Here is a 21,259-nt window from a genome sequence, read left to right as displayed (position 1 = left end):
AAAATTTGAAAATAATAAATCTGATTTGTGATAGGTTAATCGTCTGTCATTTCATAGTGAACAAAATTATTGTTGAGGGTCAAATATTGCATATTATCCTGTATTTATTTCTTGGTTTTACAAACATAATATGGCTTAATGGTGTATTTTACATGTATTTGTTTTGCAAGGTGAATTTAAGAGCTTGGATTGAAAAGAATGCTAGAAGCATGGATTTAGTGCTTAAAAGTCACCAAGGCAAAGAAGGGATCTTTGGAGACCAAGATTGAAGATTTCAAGACTCCAAGATCCAAGAAAACTAAGTGGAGAAGGAAGAAAGTCGAAAGAACAAGCGCAGAAATCACAAAGACTGTGTCATCGAGAACCGTTCTATGACATCGAAGATTTGTTCGATAACATCGAACACTGGTCGATGACATCAAATTTATGAGAAAAAATTAAGTTGGTTGCTAGACATATTGGGTGCTTTTCTTGATTAATCAAAGACATGTTCGATGACTCGAAGGAATGTGCTCGATGACATCGAATTTATTGAAGCAACTCGCTAGACTATTTTAGACCTATTTATGATGACTTGAAGACCTATTCGATAGATCGAAGCTTTGCTCGATGACATCGAAGGACGGTTCGATAACACAGAGACTTACGCATTGCGAAAGAAGAAAAGGCGCGACTTCCGGATTCAAACCCCTTCGATGACATCAAAGGGTGTTCGATGGCATCAAAGGCATTACACGGACTACGTAAATTTGATTTGGTTTTGCGATTTTGCGGAACTTTGCCTATAAATAGGGGTTTTTAGGCACTTTCTAGGATATCTAGGGTTTGGAGAAGTAGGGAAAAAGGGTGGAGCCGCTTCCCAAGAATTCTTCTTCCCTTCTCCTTAGTTTTTAATGCTTTCTTCTAGGGTTTTTAATCATATAATGTCTATGGTTGGCTAGATCCCTTAGCTGGGGCTAAGGGGTGAAGCTTGTAGCATGGTTGGGATGTTTTTCTTGTTTGATTCTTATTATTGTTGAACTCCTTTGATTCTAGTTTGATATTTAAGGAATCCTTTTAGTGTTTAATGGTTTGTTGTGACTGAAATTACAATGGATCTGCAATAGCTTGAAGTACTTTCTTTTTCTGTTTGGAGTTTGTGAAAATAAGAAATCCTGTTGTTCACCATCGTCCCTTGGGCATGGATGGGTGATGGAATCCCTTCTATGCTTCACAATTCTCCCATGTTAGTTGTTGGATCGATATACCCTGTCATCCACCATTGTCTCCTGGGCATGGTTAGGTGATGGAATCACTTCCAATCTTCACAACTTTCATCTGTCGAGAAGTAGGTCAGTGGAAGCTCAGATTTGATCTTATTGAATATCTTCCAATTGGATAAGATAAGACTCCAATTCCAATTGAGTGCCTTCAATCGAATTAGGAAACATCTTAATAGTTGCAAGTGGATCCCTGAAAACCCTAGTTTTCCACCTTTAAATTCTTAAGTTTCTAAATTCATCATCTCACAATTACTCTTTACTTTCCTGATTTAGGTTAGATCTTTTCCTAGTTTTGATTCTAATTACTCTCAGAATAAATACACATAATTAGTCCCAGTGGATTCGACCACCTTTAAATGCTAAAAAAAATGCAGTCAATTGACCATTTATGTAAGTCTGTTGAGGTATAAAAAAATGAAGGAAAGATTGAAGCAAAAGAAGATTGAAAAGAAGAAAGAAGATAGAAAAAGAAGAAAAAAAACAAGATGACTTACAGGTGGTTTGTACGGGTCCGCGCAAAGGATATCTGTTACGCGAGACTACGCAACCGATATACCAGTTGCACGAGTTCACTCAACTGGTTTCAGGACTGATTCTTTGATAAAAGACCTGAAGCATTAGAAGGTGGGTCCCATGGCACCAAGTTCGAGGTTCCACATGTGCGAGGGCCTATAAATACCCCCTACCCCCTTCATTTAAGGGGATTGAAGATCTTAGAGAAGAAGAAGAGCAAGGAAGAAGACTGAAGGTGGGAGAGAGGAAGCAGCGGTGGTTTGCACGGGTCCGCGCAAGCCATATCGGTTGCACGGACCTACGCAACCAGACTGCCCTGCAGTCTGTGAATGTTAAAGGGCTAACACTATTGAAATGGCCAAGTCTCCAGATTTCTTCTGTCTAAGCTTCAAGAAGGGAAATCAATAGAAGAGATCTATGTCATATCCCTCTTAAAGAGATGATCAAATCACGAGTTGAAGTGCTGCCGGATTTGATATCTAACTTGGATATTTAAACTTGTGTTAATTTCTGTATTCTAAATAATCTATCTTAGAATCAAGGGATGTTTGAGGATGTAAATGAACTCAGTGATAATAAAATATGATGATTATCTTTAATGTTCTCTCTCTATTATATTTGAATAAGATAATATCCCATATCCAATGCTTTTGTTTCTTGTTCAAAACAAAATGACGACTCTGCTGGGGAACTTTTATCTTCTTTAAATATTAACATTGAGATAGTTAAGAACTTTTATCATAGTTTAGCGTCTTTCTGACGCCAAAATGGCAACTCTCAGTGGGAACATCCTCCCCTTCATCTCTAAGATAGATTATTTGCTTCTTCAAATACTAACTATAGTTATGTTTTATGATTGAAGTTTTTGAATTTAACTATAAGTTACAACTAATGGCAACTTCTGCAAGAAAAGTGAGCTTCCATTTCACTCCAAATGGATTCATGATAGAGTACGCACCGAACCAAACCCTGTAGTACATGACTTGACTTCCTACAAGCAAAAATAACCTGATTCGAGCGACAGCTGGGGTTATATCTGCTTCGCCTCAACCGCCGGAAGGAGATAAGGGCTGGACTATCGTAATGTCTCGCAGGACGAGAGCACGAAATGCAAGAAGCCCCAGGATGGATCTACCTTCGCCAAGAGTTAGAGGGCCGATAACGCGCAATGCAGCTAGAAGGAATCCTGAACTCGCCCCTCCTGCGATATATCCTAAGCGAATAGTCCCACAGTTAGCATCGCGTGACTTTTCAACTTTGGTCCCCCCAAGGGTCAGATAGACGAGAGAGCAGAAAGGTAAAGCGTTAATGGCAAGTTCACCAATGTCTGTATCACCCCAGATAAGCTCACCAATGTCTGTATCTCCCTAATCGATCAATGACACCGAAAGCATAGAGAAGTCGAATGAAACTCCATCCTCTCCTCTCTTCGTAAGTCCTATTACGTCAACATATTCCCGCCCCACTCCAACTACGGCTTCGTCGAAAAGTGGAGAAGCCACAGTACATATGACTGGAACAGGCCAAGAAAATATGCCGACTACAGAAGACCGTATGAATGAAATGGCAGAAGCGCAAAAGGCATTAATGGAAGAGTGTTGGAACCTCAGAGAAGCTTTAGCAACCCTCTTACATAATGTAGCCCAGATAGCGGCTCCCCCAATGATGGGCACAATGAATGGACAAGAAAACCATTCTAAAGGCTTTCAACCATAGGGGGAGGATCACTGGGGTCTGTCCCAGCAGTAAGAACCATAAAACAAGATGAGGTGAGACAAGTCGTCGAAGAAGCTGTCAAAGTAGAGAGAGAGTGTGTGATAATACTGGCCGTTTTAGATACCGAACGCCATACCCTTGAGAGGTAGGAGACATCTCGTTCCCAGCCAACTTCAAGCATCCAGATCTTCAGAAGTTTAATGGAGAAGGGTCACCGGAGGAACATTTGATGCACTTTATTACTAGCATGGGGAATTTCTCCACAATACCATAGTATTGTCTTCATTTATTCAGCTCGTCTCTGACAAATAAAGTGTTCCAATGGTACTCTAGTCTGACTCCAGGATCGATACATATGTGGGAGCAGTTGCAGGATGCGTTCATGTTAAACTTCTTCTCTTCAGAACGTGATGTCAGTATTACAGAATTGGCTTCCTTAAGGCAGAGAGAAGGGGAATCGGTAGAGAAGTTTATAGATAGATGGAAGATGTTGGGAGCCTCGTGTAGACAGCTACCGGAAGAAAAGGAACAGGTCAAGATGTGTCTGAATTCTATGGGAATGGGAATCGCGTTCAGACTCACCAGTGCCGATATCAGAACTTTTCGTGACTTAGCCACTAAGGCTCATGCTTTAGAACTGATGACTTGGAAGATGCTAGTATTTCACAACAGAACAGATCGAAGAGGATTGAATAGACCGATAGTAAATACTATTTCTCAAGAAAGAAAGAAAGGTACTTTCTATAACAAACGAGAGATTAAAAGAAGAGAAAATGCAGATCAGTATAAAGATCAAGTGAATGAAAAGCGAACTTGATCCGATAATTATCATAAAGAGTATGATTTTGAAAAAGAAGATGTCATACCAATGATGGAACAATTATTGACTGCTAGAACTATTCAGTTACCACAGCCCAGACGCCAAGAAGAAGTCAAGATGACTAAGGACAAGAGATATTACCGCTATCATCGTTACGTTAGACATCCGATAGAAAATTATTTTACGTTAAAAGACATGCTGCAGAGAATGATAAAGCAAGGTGAGATGGTAGTAGAAAAGGATGAAAAGTGAGACAAGAAAGCAACTGTGAATACAACATTTATAAGAAATCCTTTGAAGATTCGAAAAGAAAAAGGGAAGGCCGTTACAATAGGAGAATGGCTGGTAGCGATGGATTCACTTAGCAATTCTCTTTGTGATTCACGATTTGTTAAATTATCTTCTAAAGAAGTCAATCATGGTTTAGCTTCTATTCATCAAAGAGATGATGAATTGGTCGAAGAATTCATTAATCGATGGAGAATTCAGGGGTATCACATTTTCGATTGGTGAAAGAAGAAAAGGAACAAGTTAAATCATGCTTGGAATGCATAAGGCCAAGTATTGCTTTAAGTCTCGCGAGATCAGATATAGTGACATTTCAAGATTTGATCAAAGAGGCTTGTAGTTTAGAAAGGATTATTACAAGAGTGTCTGACTTTTGTATAAACCACTTGATTCCAAATCTTAGGAGCAATTCAACCAGTACGACTGAAGGAGATAGGAAAATGAAAGATCAACAGAACTAGCAAGAAAGATCTGGTATTAAAAGCATGGATGAACATATAGATAAGAAAATGAAGAAAGAATTTGCATGGCCTAAGGCTTGTAAGAAATATTCATTTGAAGAAGATGATATGCTCCCTATGTTGAATAAATTACTGGCAGCCGAAAAGATCAAATTGCCATAGCCGAAACGTCCAAAGGAAATGAAGAAAACAAGTGAAGGTGATTATTGTTATTATCATCATTCCCTCAGACATCGAACAGAGAATTGTTTCAGAATTATGGAGGTCTCAACCGTGGTCTAAAGCACGTCTTTCCTCGAAAGTGTATGAAATAAAAGAAGAGATAATAGCACACAAGCCTGATTAGTCTAAAATTGGGGGCAATGCTAACCTTGGAGAAACAATTCACGGTGATATAGTGACAGCATGTTTGGTAAAAGGCGTAGCGTCGTGATTTTGATTACAAAGATTCAAAGAGCAATGCTTCCTAATTAAAAGGGGGCATGATGAGTAGAAAGGCAAAAGAACGGCAAAAGACATGTACTTCCTTTCATGAGAATAAAAAGTGAAAATTTTCAAATAAGGCTTCTCAAACGCTGTTAAGCGTTGATGATCGCTATCAAGTGTTGATGATCACTATCGAGCGTTGATGATCGCTGTCAAGCGTTGATGATCGCTGTTAAGTGATGATGATCGCTGTCAAGTGTTGATGATCGTTGTCAAGCGTTGATGATCGTTGTCAAATGGTTCCCACTAGGCATTAGCGGTCGCCAAATGTCGATGATTATCGCCAAATTTGCCTCGCCAAACGCCGATGATTGTCGTCGCCAAATTTTCCTTACCAAACACCGATGATTGTCCTAGTCAAATTTGCCTCGCCAAACGCCGATGATTGTCGCCAAAATAAGTTACTATTGCTGTCACCATCAATCGCTCATATAAGCTTATTTTTTATCATAATTGCTATCATCGCCAAGCAGATACATTGTTTTAAAAATAATATGAATGTTCTTACAACATCATCAGCAACGACGAAATATCAATTATTGATTCACCAATTTTTGCAGTGGAATGAACTATACAGCCAACCACATATAAAGTTGATGACATCGATGGTAGCTTAATTTCTTAAGATAGCCAAGCCAAGCATTATATGGCCAACTACGTATAAGACCTATCATTTTCACCATTCGGACAGCGGCGAGAAGCTAGCGACCTTAAAAAGCCCGTGAAGGCCATCGTATGCATACCCATGCGGGCAGTTGATGGAGCCAGTGACTAAAAGCCTAAAAGGCCAAAAAGTCCTCAATGGTCAATCATGCATGAGACCAATGCCGTCTATATAGTTTTCCGACAGCGTCATAGGGAACGGAGGAAAATGCCCTCCCATGAAAGGGTCTGACCTTGCAGACGAAAAAAACGTGAGCTATAGTGTGAACTATTTTGTCATGTCCATAAATAGGCCAACCATGCATAAGACACCCAAGATTTATGGCTTGATTTCAATATTAACTCATGAGGAAGGGCTTAAACCTACTCATTGATGGACTGGCTGCCCTAGATTTGGTACCCCAAAGGTCGCCTTGTGAGCTCCGTGAACTTTAGAGAGTTACTATGGCCAACCCTGTACGTAATTTCAACCGAGTTCACGGCCCCGGTAGCTTCATTAGGCCCCTCTAATGGATCACGGTTTGTGAACTCACCAGGTAGTGAGAAGTCCAGCGAACTCATAAGAGTTACAGAGACCATCACGTGAGACCTGACTCCCGTATGAGTCTAAGAAACTGCTTGCTCCAACTACTCAAGAGCTTAAACTATGTGTGATTATCTGACTAAATTGAAACTTAGCACCGCCAATTAAGACAAAAATCATATAGGGAATCCCGTACTAACAAGCATAAAATGCTAGTGTTTTATATCAATTCCTCATTAAATGTTATGTCAAGACTATTACATAGATAAATATGTTTGAAATGATCTGTGATGTAAAAATTCATAAAAGAATAAAATATCTCAAAATATTATCATGTATTCATATGTTGAGAATCAAAGAAATTACTTGTTCAAAAAGCATATACACAAAAGAAATTACATGCTTAAAGTTCTTCTACAATTCCAACTATCCCCATGTACTTTTGTAAGTCCTCCTTTAATTGCATCTGAGCTGCGGCATGTTTTGACTTTTCCTTGAGAATGATCTTTGCTCGATTAGGAATACCAGATAGTTTATCTTCCAAAGATGCAATCATCTCTTCGCTCTTAAGCAGTTTGGACTTCTCAGCATTAGCAGACTGAATATTGACTTATATCCTTTCCTTCATCTCCTTTATGGAAGATTCCTTCTCACGATCCTTCAACTTTAGGTGCAAGATCTCCTCTTTCAGAGCGGCGATACAGTCTCGAATAACTACTCTATCCTCAGTATAGGCCTTCAACTGTTCTTGAAGAACTAATTGTTCCTGGTCAGAAATAGTGGAAGCAATGAGAGAAGCCTTTTCCTTGGACAGGGTTAGTTGCTTTCCATATTCTAGGATTTCAAGAGCAATTGTAACATTCTCCGTTGATGCCAAAGAGATTATTGAATCGCAGAATTTAAGAAGAGAATCACGGAAAGTGAAGATGTTGATCTTCATCATTCTTGCAGAACTTTCTAGAATTTCAATGGCAATATCCAGGTCTGACCATTGTTCAGGGTCTTTGAAGATGTGAGCTATTACTGATAAAGAATTCTTCATCAAAAGCATCTTGTGAGCAGAAACCTTCACGAAGGACGACAGTTCAGATGTAGTGGCCACGGACTCAGAACTTGCTGCTCCACTGCGAGGAGGGGTTCCTATAGTATAAAAAAGGAAAGAATTTAGAAATAATGATAGAAAGTTAGAAGATGTACAACTCTTGATAAAGTAATCAATATATACCTGCCGCAGAAGTATGATTAATGGGAGGAGGAATTTCCTAAACCGTAGAAGGACCAGCCCCTAACATGGTAGCGAAAGAAGGCGCTCTGGCCTCTGTACTCGAATCTCTAGTGGTTAGAGTAGGCAAATCAGTGGTCTCTACTAGAAATATAATTTCACGGGTCACCACTTTTGGTGCCGCCAATGGAACCAGAGGAGCACTTGGCGAAATTACTGATGTAGTTGTAGGAGGATTTATAAGAGTATCACCCGTCTCGACATTAGCAACATGAGCACCTGAAATAAAGACATGATGATGATAATGAGATAACTATCACTAAATATGCATATAAATACATATGAAATTAAACTTTCCTTACCTGGTGAATATCCGTACTCTCCATAATCTAAAGGTTCTTCTTCCTCCTCTATTATCATGGGGAATTTTGCAGGAATATTGGCACTAGGAAGAGTTTCAGAAGCCACAGGAGGGTGTTGTGTTTCAACATTTTTCGTAACTACAACCTCCGCTCCATTTATATCAACTTCTCCTTCCTCGAAATCATCATCTTTATCCTTGCCACTTTTATTGTCCTCATCATCTTCATATTCCATAGAAGTAGTACCCTCTGATGAAGAAGCAGAACTTTCATCTCCTAAGCTTTCTTCGTCTACTTCTTCAATCATAACTTCCTTTCCTTTAGAAGAAGCAGCTCGGCTACTTTCTGGTTTAGGCTCTCTGCTAGTTGGGATCGAAGGGGATGTAGAGACCCATCTGCCTCCTTCCTGAGGAACAGATGGCGACGCTTGCAAGCGCGCTCGAGATCTGGCCATAGGAGAGGATGAACCGAGAGGAGTAGGCTGTGAAGGAGGGGCTGGCTCATCTTGAGCTACTGCAGTTTCTGCAGGAATAGGAGAAGATGTTCCTTCGACATCATTTGTAACTCGATCACCAAAATCATGAGGGACTTGCTCAAATTCCGTCAAACTCTGTGAGTAATCCAGCCGTCCAAAGTATTAATGGGCTTCTTCTCACGAATAGGATCTTCTAGCGATATGTTTCTACAAATTTCACCGTGATGAGATGCGCGACTCTTCTCTGGTATGAAGCCGATTTTGTCTTCAAGTTTTCTGCCCCTCAGCTTGGGTGGATGAAGCCAAATGGGTGAATCCACTAGTAAACAATTGTTAACCAAGAATGACTGGTGATCCCACCACCGCATCCAGCTATAAGAAGTACGAACTACATGGTTGCAACCGGGGATTATGAAGAAAGAATCCATGCCACTACCTAACAACTATTTCTATATCATGGCCCAATTGATAGGACCGGTTCCGTAGCAATGCATTCTCTTAGTGACCAATCTGCAGTCTTCTAGCACAGCTTGGTTGTTGCCAAATTGGTGAGCGAAGCGACTGGGATAATAGGGCTCTCACAAAAACTTTGTTCCTTCTCGAAGGGGTAGACTACAAGAGCAAATGGAAAGGAAGAAAGCTCTTTCTGCTACTGTGAGTTTAACCTGGTCCACCATGTCGGTATCTTCAATATAGCAATGGAGATGGAATTGGAAGAACCAGAGCAAGAGATGTGCAGGATGAACATACGCCTTCTCTGGCACTTCGAAAGTCCAAGGAAAGTAGACTCCCATCCAGCCTATGAAATAATGCCATGAAGTTTGCACTGATGAAGCTCCGATGGTAGGGTTCTTGACATGGGTGGCTACTTCTCCGAGGGCTCAGTAAATAGAACACAGCACTGGAGGTGCGAGAGAATACTTATGTCCTTCTGCCAAAGCACCGGCAACGACAAAGACCGTGGGGCGAATAACATCTGCCCATTTCAAGCTTGGAAGTACCACGATGCTCAGCCAGTAAGCTAAGAAGCCTGCAAGTTCCCCGAATAAACTGTAATATGCTTTCTCCTTAATATTGTCGCGAAGCTCTGTTAGCTCTTTAGATCGACAATTGCGAAATCTGCAAGGGAAGGTAAAGGATTGGTATGAGAAAATGTATAATAAAAAGGGAAGAAATAAAAAGGGAAGTTGATTCCTAAAACTTGAAGATACATGAGGGCCCTAGTGAAATGTGCCAGCCACTGCAAAGGAGAAAGTTTATGGATGTTTGGAAATTTTCCCATCTCTCTGAAGAGTTCGATGGCGGTCTCAGAGATGAAAGGCTTGTGATCAGGAGAAGATACAAAAGCTAGCTCTCTGTTAGACGGGACGAATTCATCATAGAATTTGCTTGTTAGGGGAAGGCCTGTTATTCGATGAAGATCCCAAAGTGTGATACTCATCTCACCGAATGACAGTGGAAAGAGTTGGTAGTAGGCGACCGGTACTCAAGAAAACCCTTCATCACGGTTGGTTCCTTATAGAAGTAGCGAGATGTAACTTCTATAGCATCGTACAAGCCAATCTTGGCAAGCATACCCGATGCTTCTGCGCCCAGTCTGAGTAGTAACACCATGAAGTTAATAGACCCCTTGTTCGAAATTCTTCCGGTCCTCATAGTTGCTCCCGATCTCAGAAGCGTTGCCTGATGGTTTCATAGAAATACGTGGGGAAGAGGTTGTGCAAACTATGGAAAGGGGTAAGACTTCACCAATGCTTTCTGTGGCTTATGTGCTTGTAATATTCCCTCAAGGATGTGCAGTTCTCTCGTCGCCGACGAGGAAGTGTACATTAGTTTTTCTCCGTCTTTGTAATCCCTTAGCTCGTAGTCGAGCATGGATTGGTGGCGATGAAGCTTGATGGGGATCACTGTCATACCCTCCGAGTGAGGATTATCGAACTTCATAATGCCCTTGATAACTCGGACCAATTCCTAGGAGTTCTGGAGCTTCTTCTTGTTGTCCTCTTTAATCTTCTCCTCGAACTCCTTCACCTTGTTTCGACGAGTCTTCTTTAAGTGAGAAGCAGGAGGAGTGTCTTCTCGAGGAGGGGGTCTTTGGCTATCAGTATGGATGTGCGCAGTTGTTTTCAACCATTCATCCCAGTCATATTCTCAGCCCTGCTTCGGAGACCGTTCTATGTCCCCCATCGCGATGGCCCGATTAATGGGAGATGTTAGTGTTTTAATACGGTCGGTGAAGTTAAAGGTGGGTAGTACGGGTTCTTTAAAGTATGCAGGGTTATGGGCAGTGGCCTTAGTACGTTTGGCTGGCGGTTGATCTGAAGAAGGAGAAGGGCGGAAAGAAGATGAGTCAAGCAAATTCGGGTGAGAAGGTTATTCAGATGGTGGGTCTACGGGACGAAAAGTTCGTTTGATGTGAGCCATGAGGAAGAAAAGTCGAGAATTTTTTTAAATCCTGGGAAAGAAGTTCAAAAGGCTGAAAATTTCACTTTCCTGATTGCGCGGACTCACTCAATCGAAGTTAGTTACGCTGGTCAACGCAAAGGCCAAAAGGCTTGTGCGAACAAAGGACTGTTGCATGGGTTCACGCAAGCAAAGTACGTTGTGTAGGAAAAAATCACAGAGGAGCAAGGGTTCGCTGTAGTGCAAGTGCATGGAGAATGAATGAAGGTTCAGGGTATTTATAGGGAGTATGGCTGTGTACGCTGCGTAGGTTTCTGTTGCGCGGGTCCGCGCAAACCCTGTCAAGATTGCAAAAATTGATTCTTTTTCTTTGATTTTTGAGAGAAACAAAGAAAGGATTAAGGGGGCATCTATTGAGGCATAAAAAAATGAAGGAAAGATTGAAGCAAAAGAAGATTGAAAAGAAGAAAGAAGATAGAAAAAGAAGAAAAAAAATAAGATGACTTACAGGTTGTTTGCGTGGGTCCGCGCAAATGATATCTGTTGCGCGAGACAGCGCAACTGATATACCAGTTGCATGAATTCGCTCAACTAGTTTCAGGACTGATTCTTTGATAAAAGACCTGAAGCATTAGAAGGTGGGTCCCATGGCACCAAGTTCGAGGTTCCACATGTGCGAGGGCCTATAAATACCCCCTCCTCCCTTCATTTGGGGGGATTGATGATCTTAGAGAGGAAGCAGAGCAAGGAAGAAGACTGAAGGTAGGAGAGAGGAAGCAATGGTGGTTTGCGTGGGTCTGCGCAAACCATATCGGTTGCGCGAACCCGCGCAACTAGACTGTCCTACAGTCTGTGAATGTTAAAGGGCTAAAACTCTGCTAAAATGGCCAAGTTTCTAGATTTCTTTTGTCCAAGCTTCAAGAAGGGAAATTAATAGAAAAGATTTATGTCATATCCCTCTTAAAGAGATGATCAAATCACGAGTCGAAGTGCTGCCAGATTTGATATCTAACTTGGATATTTGAACTTGTGTTAATTTCTGTATTTTAAATAATCTATCTTAGAATTAAGGGATGTTTGAGGATGTAAATGAACTCAGTGATAATAAAATATGATGATTGTCTTTAATGTTCTCTCTCTGTTATGTTTGAATAAGATAATATCATAAATCCAATGCTTTTGTTTCTTGTTCGAAACACGATTGCATGTTTCTTAGCGCATGCATCTTCCAGAATGTACTTCTTTTCTAAAGTAATCCATATATCTTTAGCTGAATCGTAAGAAGCATACAAATCATATAGTTCATTGGACAAATAGTTCATAATATAATTTTTTTTTCAATTATTTCCATCTGCTACTTCAGTTTGATTTGCTGGATCTATAGCAAATTATTCAGATAGTATGTATAAAACTTTAATTGTGGTTAGTGCAAACATAAATTTATATTTCCACCGTTTAAAGCATTGTCCAACGAGCGGTTCGATTTTGGCTAACTTGATAGAAGTATTAACTGTTACGGTAGCCATAGTCTATGTAATTCAACAATTCGATTTCAAGATTGTTGGATTATTTGGTAGAATCAAATACACTATTTAAAATAAAAAATCGAAAGAAAAATAAAAATTTGAGATAGAAAGCCTATAGATTTGAGCCGAGGAGTGCCGTGAGTCACTCGGCTTAAAATCGAACTTGCTCCCCTTGGATAGCGTTCCAAGTGCAACAGGTTCCAAAGCAATTGACCTCCAGGATATAACGACTATGACCCGGTCCCATCAGTGCATTCACTGTATGCGGGCTTGAACCATTTGTAGTTTAACCCAAAAGTGCTGAGTTGACTCAGCGATGAACTCAGCAACCAAAAATTCATAAAGCAGAATACAATGAGAGTTTTATAAGAGGAGAAAAAAATGAATTGGAAGTCTTTATATAGACTCCGAAGTGGTGCATTAAGCACCCTTTTGAAAGGGTTTGGTCCGTTAGGTTTAAACCCAACAGGTGCGAGTAACTGAACAATCACATATCTCTGGTTTAAAATGAAAAGCTGCAAGTGCAAGTACACTCTCGTATAAATAAAGTCCCGAAAGTACCCATAAACACACACCCATGTGAATACACTCGCACCCAGCCCGTCATGTTGCGTCGTGCACATGGACATGGACTCGGCTCGGCTCAGCATGGCGTGGCGTACGTACGCGTGTGTGGTCAATGACATAGATTAGAGTTATTAACATATCCCCCACCACCATAGGACAAAATTCACATGCCCCATGAATGGGCTCAAGCCCCAAGGCAAAAGGCCTATCTTATATATAAGAAGATTTTCGTGGACAATTCTGATATGGGACAAAACTCACAACTCAAAATCAATAGAAATTTTGAATGTGGAGGGAAACCGAAATATTTGAAATTTTAGTTTTAATATAAATTTTGAAACAAAATACAACAGATCGGCTTGGTGGGCCCCATGGATGATGGGTGGTGGGGAGAGGGAGGATAGAAGGAGGAAGTTAAGGAAGAGGAGGCTTCTCACAGACATGCACTAGCAATGCACGTCGAATGGGTTTTTATTTATTTTTTAAATGATGAGGTAGTTATGTGGGATCCACTAGAAAGATTGAGCGAGAACTGCTCCATCCAATTGTTCTATTATATCGTAATAGGACATAGGCATAAAAATGAGGTAGATCCAACGCTTAGGTTGGCTGCACATTAGAAAACAGTGTGGGAAGTTTGCCAACCATTAAAATTGTCTAGATAATTGGAGAAATCTTCTAGATCAAAATCAGGCGATTGGATAGCTTGGTAGGCCCATAGGGAGTTTATTTAACGGTTCAGATTGACGACAGGCCAAGTGTGTACAGTTAGATAGGGCTCGTAATGCATGAAAGGATGTATACGTTCATGCATTTGGAAGTGGGGTCATTGGATCGTGAATTCGATGGTAGATTAAGCTTGTACTTGGGTAACAGGTAAGATAGACGGGTTAGATATACAGATGGACATGTTTACAAGCGAATGGAATGATTTTGAAGTTGGTCTAATGTGATTGGGGCGGACCTCTGGTGAAGTAAACAGTCAACTGCTCAAGTCTAGTGATGAATACTTAGTTTAACGAATGATTTGATGCATGAACAACTGTAAGAGGGTACATTGGATTTCTAAGGTCGTTATGAGGGTACAAGTGTGTGTAGATATGTGCATAAATTCCAGTGTCACTCAGTGAAAAAAAAAAATACAGGTTAAAAAATGGGATGTACACGAGGATTAGTATTAGTGTATATACATGACTGCAAATTTTTTTGAGGTATTATAGTATGATTAGGAGTATTCTCTTCTTTGTAAATAGTTGTGTTCTACACAAGTTCTTTTCTCTCGTGAGGGAGCTGTATTACGACACAATTATTCTCCTCGCAATCTCTATAAATATCTCTTAATGTACCTAGGCTTGTAATGCAATAAGAAATTCAGAATTCCTCTCTTACCTATTTCTTCGTAGATGCTTGGTTGATTTGATGTATGCCTTTCAAGTAGTCCAGCTTTCGGTGGGCTCTGGAGTAATATCAGCTCCTTCATCTATTGCTCCAATTGAATGTCAAAAGCAATTAGACTATGTAAAACAAAAATATAAATATAAATTAAAGAGAAGAGAAGATGTAAAGGACTTATTGAATATGAAGTTGAGTTGAGGCATGATTTAAAATTACTTGGCTTGAAGTCGAATTTGCTCTCCCCGGATTGCATCCCAAGTGCAGAAGAACTCTCGGGTAATCAACCACAAGAATATAATGACCATCACCTAGTCACCAACTATGAATTTCGTAAACCACAAGCATTGAACTAGAGGATTTTAATAAGAGAAGACTTGATAATTTAGTATGATATGTATTGAAAATGGATTAATACAAGTCTATTTATAGATTTTAGATGGGTGTTAAAACATTTTTTTTTAAATAAAAAAAAGTTAGATCCATTGAGTTTAAACCCAACAAGTTTTTAAAAATAAAAAGATGCAAGTGCGCACATGAGTATGCCCTACAAAGAAACGGTCTAACACCAAAAATCCCCCGTCCCTTATATGCTTAAGAACTTTTATTTTAACATTACATTCTATGTATAACCACTTAGATTTCCTTTTTCCCTTTCTCGGTTACATCCATCTGATACAAATCATATGGCTTTGATCCATTTAACAGGAGGACAATAAACTGGACTATTGTTGAGAGTCAAACATTGCATATTTTCCCCTATTTATATCATAGTTTTATGAACATGATAATGCTTGATGGGTATATTTTATACATATTTGTATTGCAAGGTGAATCCGAGAGCTTGGATTGAAAAGAATGTTAAAAGCATGGATTTGATGCTCAAGAATCACTAAGGCAGAAGATGGATCTTAAGAGACCACGAATAAAGAATTCACATGCCAAGGATCCAAGGAAACCAAGTACAAAGGATGAGGAAAATACGGGAAAAAATTATTTAATCTGCAGTAGAAAAATAGACAGGTTCAGTCCGATTGAAGCTAACTTTGGTCTGATCGAAATCATGCAAAACAGTCCAGAAACCATCGATGAAATTCAGAGCTAATTCGTTTTGACCAAAGGATAATTCGGTCCGACCAAAGGAAGGATTCGGTGCAACCGAAAGTGCACAAAAAGCTCCAACGATGAACGATGAATTTCGGAGTTAATTCGATCTGACCGAACCCAAGCTTGATGTGACGAAAATCGTCCAACTGCTGAACCAGAATTATGTCATGATTCGAACTCAACTTTGGTCCGACCAATGTGCAACGCGGTAGCATAAATTTAAGGCAGTTTCAATGTCGATATGCGAAAATTTCAAGGCGGTGTGAAAGATAGTGTTTCACAACTATAAATATGAGTCCCTAGGATGTCCCAAAGCACCTTCTAGGGTTCAAGGAGTGGAGCCAAAGGATGGAGAAGCCTCCTAAGAGTTTTTCTTCCTCTTCCTTAGTTTATTTTCATGTTTTCTTTAAGAGTTTTAGTTTAATCATGGCTATGGTTAACTAAACCTCTTAGATAGGGCTAAGAGGTGAAGCTTTTAGCATGTTTGGATATTTATCTTGCTTTGATTCTTGTGTATATTGAACTTCATTGAATTCTAATTTGATTTTAAGGAATATTTTCAGTTTTCAATGATTTGTCGTGACTCAAATTATAATATATGTTGTGATAGCTTTAGATATCTTCTTTTCCTGTTTTGAGATTGTGAGATTGGTAAATCCTTTTGTTCATCATAATCTCTTGGGCATGGTAGGATAAACGAATCCCTTCTAATCATTACAATTCTCCTCCATTGAGCATTAGGTTAATGAAAAGTTCAGATTTGATTTAAATTGCTTTATCTTCTAATTTGATAAGATAGGACTCCAATTCTAATTGTGTTCCTTGAATCAAGTAAAGTAGCATCTTGATAGCTACAAGTGGATCCTTGGCACCCTAGTTCTCATCTTTACATTCATAAGTTTTAATCAACTTTATTCACAATTTGTCTCAACTATTCCAGAATTCAATTTAGATATTTTTCTAGTTCTACTTCTAGTTACTTTCAAAATATGTACAAGTTTAGTCCCTGTGGATTCGACATTGGTCTCACCGAGTTATTACTATATCACAACCCTACACTTGGGGTTGTGAACAATTTTTTGGCGCCGTTGCCGGGGACTACGGTTGAGTTTTTATGAAATTAATTGGTATTAGAATTAAGTTAAGATTAGGGTTTATTTTTTTTCTATGCTTTTAGGTTAAGATTTTTCTGAATTTGTTTTTAGAAACTAATATTGTTTTCTGTTTTGTAGGATCCTAACATAGCAACTCTTATTCGGTAATTTTGTTTCAACCCTCCTCTTATCTTTTCTAGATCTCTTATTTGTTTTAGTTCTTCTAGTTTTCTTTTTAGGTTTAATTGTTTAGTTACTTGAGGGCTGAGAGTGTTTCATGCCCGAGTGGGTCAGTAATAACACTTTACGTCTTTTGAGTAAATGAGGATTAGTCAAAGGGTTGCCTATCCATCTTGGGATTAGACACCACTTAAGACCCTCTGAGTCAATAGAAGTGATGACTCCATATCAACCTCAACACCCAATTGAGGAAGCCCAGGATGAGAATGAGGTGCACCATGCACCCCCGCCTCGTACTCTATGAGATTATTTACAATCAAAGGGGGTGAGTACACCTTCCTGCATGATTTTTCCAGACAATGCAGGGAATATGGATATTAAACTATGACTAATTCAACTCCTTCCAAAGTTCCATGGACTTGAATATGAAAGTCCATATCCACACATAAAAGAGTTTGATGAGATAATAGCCACTCTACACTTTCCGAACATGTCTAAGGACATGATCATGCTGAAACTCTTTCCCTTCTCCTTAAAACTAAGAAGTGGTTGCACTCACTACGTCCACGATCCATTAGCAGATGGAATGACATGACAAGGGAGTTCACAAAGTAATTTTTCACACACCATAAGATGAACACCATCAAGAAGTCAATCATGAACTTTGCCCAAAAGGAAGATGGGACATTCTTCCAATGTTGGGAGCGGTTCAAGGATCTTGTCAGTTCATGCCCACAATATAGTTTTGAAACATGGCGCATAACAAATTTCTTCTACGATGAACTGACATTTTCATGCGCCAATTGGTCGAGATGATGTGCAATAGGCATGAACAAAGATGTTGATGATGTGTGGGATTATTTTGACAAACTTACTGAAAATGCACAATCATGGGACATCTCCCCAAGACCTAACACTACTTTTAAGCTTACTCAATCAAAGAAGAGGGGCAGAATATATATTTTAAAAGAGGAAGATGATATAAATGCTAAAGTGGTCAATCTCACAAGGAAAATCGAGGCCATAGAACTTAAGAAGGCAATACCTATTAAATCCGATAAGGCTACGGAAGTTGTTTGCGGTATTTATGCTTGCAACAAATATACAACTGAAAATTGCCCAATAATTCCTGTTTTCAAGAGATATTGAATGAGCAATCAAATGCCATAAATAACCACCAAAGACCTTTCAGGGGACCCACCTCAAATGCCTACAATTCCAGTAGGGGGAAACATTAAAATTTTAGTTGGAGGAATGGACAAACTGCTACTCCTCAAGGGATCCTTAACCAATTTCCAGATCAAAGGAAACCTTAAGAGGATCCAGTCTCAAAACATATTTAAGATCAAGAGCTTTTCAATCAGGGCATGCTGCAAGCCTTTCAAGACATTACAAAGGCCATACAAAGGCTTGAGATAAAAAACTCAGGATCCTTCTAGCCCAGCCTCTTTATAAAACCCCGTACTTTTCAATACTCGAGTGTTACTATGAGGACCAAACTTAGTATGAACACATGTGAACATTCACCCTCACTCTACTCCGAATCCAACCATTAAGGGTAATCGCCGCTTATAGCTTAAGCCATTCATCTGTTGGTCTGTGATATGAACCATCGCACCACTGTGGCACCATTACTAAACGGCCTAAATTATGGGGAATCAGATCACATGATGGTCTATTTGAATAATTAAACCATGCATAGCCACCTTCAGGACCTGAGCCAACAAATCCACTCATTAGGAGTTGTCTTCGTTCACAGTGTAAGTCAATTGAACCATCCATCCTAAGTTTTAGGCTTGGATCTACAGATTCATCGTTCATCTAGCTCTAAAAACTCCCATAAATGTACATCACTTAATCATTACGATTAGGCTACTTGATTACTAAACTTACCAATGATTTTCACCTAAACTAGGATGAGAACCCTAGGAATCATCAATGATCACATTTAGTAATGATCTGACCATTAGATCTCCATAGATCGTAAAATAACCCCAGTATGTAGAAAGTATGGCCCACCTAAGCTTTGGACCTACCTGATTTGTGGCCAAGGGTCCCACTTGGACCTATTGAAGTTGATAAGCGGATTAGATTTTGTGAGAACATCACTATGGACCCCACCTGTGATGTATGCGCATAACCTGCACGTGCACTCGTTGTGCACTGGTCTAGGAGACCTAGTCAAACCGGTCTGACCTGACCATATCCAGCAGAAGAAAGGATTTTTCTCCCTTTCTTTTTTACGCTCAAATGAGGATTGCTTACCGTGATGGATTGTGGCCCACCACCTACGATCAGATGGCCAATCTGAACAATTCATTGTGTCTGGGAGCCACCTCTGACCAAAGCCTAGGCAATTCCATGAAAAACTATATGCGAGTGTGTGCACATCACAAGCACATGTAGTGGTGCATGAAGTGCATTTCCAAAATTGGAAAGCACACATGTTCTTCTGCTAGGCTGGCAATCCTTGCGAGGGAGTTTCCGGCAATCTCGACCCTCTGTTTGGTGAGATTAGAGCCCTACAAATTAGGGTTCTCCCAGTTTTTCCGTCGCCACTGTAACTCAAAAACCAAACTTACTAAGAAAAGTTCTAATCATCATCTGTTTGGAGGGTCCCACTGTGATCATGAGACCTATCCATACCGCCCACTCCACAAAGACGGAATTTCCGACCACTCCCACATCGGTAGGAAAGGAAGGAAAGATAAGAAGAGATCAAGGCTCCCCAATTTCCATGAAGACAAACCGTAAAATGATGTAGTCGTGTTCGTGTAAATTCATTGTGCAGGGCTACCTGTTCATCAATCACCGAACGTTCTTATGCCCAAGAACGCGATCATGACTGTTCATCTGTGGTCTCTTCCAAACTTGACCAACCTTTAAATACAAGAAGGAAACATCCTACCCAAAAACCTAAAAACAATGACCTCCAAATAGCGGCACCTGCTTGACCTTACGCACACCCCAGCGTATCCTTTACATAGGAAATATCTAGAAGCACGGAAGATTTTATAAAAACCCAGCTCTCCCACCAGGAGGCGTACAACCAAGGAAAGAAAGAGAGGAGAAATGAGAGAGAAAAGAAGAGAGAGAAATGGAGGGAGAAAGTCATCTAGCGACTCCTAACACTGAGAGAATCATGGGAGAAAGAGAGAGAGAGAGAGAGAGAGAGAGAGAGAGAGAGAGAGAGAATGAGTGAGTTGCTGCACGAGCAACCAGTTTCGATTTTATTAATATTTTATTTTATTTTTTCTTTCCTTCTTTATTTTCTTTTCTTTTCAAATCCCTTCTTCCAACAAAAGAGGTGGAGAATTCCACCGTGTCGAACTGAGTCGATTCGGTGGAAGAATGCGCCTAAACCTTTTAAGTTGAAACTCACCAACGAAGGCAATACATAGTACATCTAGATCATAACTTAATCAAGTTCTCTCATATTCACTAAACCTAGTTAAATCTAACAATTTCCTTAACCAATTCGAGTCAGGCGAATTAGGACAAGATTTAATCCTAAAGTGCATCTCCAAACATCTAACCTTAGTAGTGGACGATCAAACAATCAAAGGTAAGGGAATCCTTTATGCTTTCAGTAAATTTAAGTTTATTATGTACTATATTGGCTTTTACATGCTTTCATAATTTTATGATTCTTTTCCTGCAATTGTTAATTTACTGCCAACAAATATTTATCCTTAAGGAATTATGGTGTAAAGTTAATTACGAGTGATCTTTATTATTTTTAGGGTGACGGATATAAGCCTTGCCCTTGCCTTTACCAATTTTGTTGAATTAGCACTTGCTACTCTTCTCTATGTCGAGTTGGCCATTGCCACTCTCCTCTTTATTGAGTTAGCCTTTGCTAATCTCCTCTTTATTGAGTTGGTCATTACCACTCTCCTCTTTGTTGAGTTAGCCATTAATACTCTCCTCTTTATTGAGTTGGCCATTGCCGCTCTCCTCTTTATTGAGTTAGCCATTGATACTCTCCTCTTTATTGAGATGGCCATTGTCACTCTCTTCTTTGTGGAGTTAGCCATTACTACTCTTCTCCTTATATTGTTAGACTTGTGCTATTTACCTTTAAGGCTTTGGCATGTGTCTTGGTATTCTAAAATCCCCATGATTCAGTTTACATTCTCCTTAATGCAAGTGATGTGATGAAGGTATCATAACTAGTGATTTAATTATTATATCATGGA

The sequence above is a fragment of the Magnolia sinica genome, chromosome 2 (assembly GCF_029962835.1).
Source record: "Magnolia sinica isolate HGM2019 chromosome 2, MsV1, whole genome shotgun sequence".
NCBI classification, from domain to species: Eukaryota; Viridiplantae; Streptophyta; class Magnoliopsida; order Magnoliales; family Magnoliaceae; genus Magnolia; species Magnolia sinica.
Note: the sequence above shows the minus strand (reverse complement) of the source record.